We start from the raw sequence: 2,651 nt of genomic DNA on the forward strand, positions 1-2,651 counted from the left end.
TTCTTAACTGTCAATTCTAGCTTCCTTTCTTTGCCTCTACCACCTCTAAAAGGGCAAGAATAACGGATGTGACCTTTTCTTTCACAATACAAGCAAGTTTTGTTTGCATGTGAAGGTTTTGCCTTATTAACCTTATTTTTACTTGATGAGGTATAATCATATGATTTATAAAAGGAACCATATATAACTTAAATTCCTTTTGTAAAGGCTGTTTCTTTTTATTCCTAAGAATTTATTGGAGTTTTCTTTTTCTCTTGTGATTTTGTCAATAGTTTTACCGTGATCTTCATCTTTCTTTTTCAAGAGAATATTTTCTTTTAAAATATTTCCTACTTCTACTTGAAAAATTTTATGGTCTTTTTAAGCATTTGAACCAAATTCCTCAATTTTAATTTTAAGGAAGATATTTTCTTATTTTAAGGAGGAACAAAGACAAGATTCCTTTTGTTTACATTTTGATAGTTTTTCTTCAAGATTTTTGTTCCTTCTTTTGACTAAAACTAATTGATCAAATAATTCAGTGCATTTAGTTTCTAATTCCTCATAAGTATAATCATCGTCATCATCTGAACTTATCTCCTCTTGTTCGTCAGCTATGAAGCAAGAATGTGTTTCTTTTTCAATTTCATCATTGGTGGATAATCCATCGATTTCTTCCCAAGTAGCAACATTCATGGCATTATCCCCATTTTGAAAATTCCCTTTGTTTTGATTTAGAGGGTAATTTATCATATCGTGCCTAGTGATATTGCTATCATAGCATTTACTTGACTCTTCTCTTCCAATTTGCTTACCCAACTGCCTTATCTTAGTTAAGAGTTTCTTAAGTTTTCTTGTGAAGAATGCTATATCATCCTCACCATCTTCATCTTCTTCTAATATGTCTTGGTGAATAGCACTTGATGGATTTAAGGGAATACCTATTTCTTGCTTAGACTTCTCTAGATTTTGTGCTTCTTCAATGGTTATTGACGACTCGGGTAAAGTTTGGAGAACTTTTTGAATATAGTCTTCTAATGAATAAGTTCTACCAAGTGCTTCTAAGTTGTTTATAAGGTGTGTGAACTGAGTGATCATGGATGTAATTCCTTCATCTTCATTTATTTTGAACATCTCATATTCTCTAAATAGCATGCATATATTTGGCTATTTATATTGATATATATCTTCATATGTTTTTTGAAGCATATCCCATATTTCTTTTGCGGTTTTACAACCGCTAATGCGATTAAATTCATCATCACTCAAAGCACAGTTAAGACAATGTCTTGCTTTAAACTAAGTTCTACTAACCTCTTTTCGCTTATTAATAGCTCCGTTCTCGTCTTCGGAATATCTTCATCCTTGTCATTCTTCTTTGTGAAGGAGAAGTCTCCATTTGAGATGATCTCCCACATATCTAGATCACATGATTAAATGAAGACGGTCATTCATTTTTTCCACGAGGGGTAGTTGGTGTTGTTGAACACCGGTGATATGTTCACGAATTGTCCTAGGGAAGAAGAGGTGTTCACTATATACACCATTTGCTTTTTTCGATTTAGAAGTTACTTCGATAATGTAAGCGCGTTGCTCTGATACCAATTGTTGGCCCTAAAGTCAAATCTAAAGGGGGTGAATAGACTCTTTTGCGTATTTTCATTTTTCTTTACAATATAATAAATTTTGGCAAGATGCAAGCAATTATATCACAATATAAACAAGGTAAATCATGCACAAGATATAAATTAAAGAGAAGGGAAGAAAAGCTTAACACCGATGTTAACATGGTTCAGCCCCTTGCCTACGTCCACGTCTTGAGTCATAATCAAGGTTTCCACAATCCATTAAACAATCTCCTTCACCGATGGAGAAACATTTACACACGGGAACAAATCTCTTTCGCTTACCAAGAGCCTTTCAGTAAGGTTCACCAAGAACCCTTTTACAACAAATGGAAGAATATGATTTACAAATACAATGTTCCTTAAATGAGCTAATATTTGATATAAAAACCTCACACAACTCTCTCAAAGTAATGTATCACACCAAGATTGAAGAGCAAGAGAGATAAGAGCAAGAGAGATGTTGAGCACAAAGATGATGAACTAAATGAAGTGTGCTTGCAAATAATATATGATTACTAAAACCAATGTTTAAACAAGCTTTTGGACTTGTATTTATAGGCAAATCGAGCTACTAGCCATTTATGGCTATTGGGCTAATAAGATAATTAATTACTTTGAAAACTAATCGTTTATAGCCATTGGGTGTAGAATCCCAACGCAAACCATTGGTGGATTCCCCTAAACAGTTGACGGTTTGCTCAAACCATGGACTATTGTCTCAAACTGTGGACGGTTTCCTCCACGCCAAAATCCAATTAACTCTCTGCCTAAAACCGTTGATGCACATGGGTCAAATCGTCGAAGATTTGTCCTGCTTCTTTATTAACTTGATTTTAAGGTGCATGAATGAGGTTTTAACCCAACTGGGACCAATTCTCTTGAAAGTTTATAATACTAAAATTGTTTAAAACTTGTCCCTTATGAAAACATAGTGAGTATAGGATATTCATATAAAACTCTTTATTTTGTTCTTTGAAAACTCGTGAGTGTAGAACTTATGTATTGGTGATATCCTAAATACTTTATAACCTAATATGAAATGCA

This window comes from Malania oleifera, chromosome 7 (assembly GCF_029873635.1).
Source record: "Malania oleifera isolate guangnan ecotype guangnan chromosome 7, ASM2987363v1, whole genome shotgun sequence".
Taxonomy (NCBI): Eukaryota; Viridiplantae; Streptophyta; class Magnoliopsida; order Santalales; family Ximeniaceae; genus Malania; species Malania oleifera.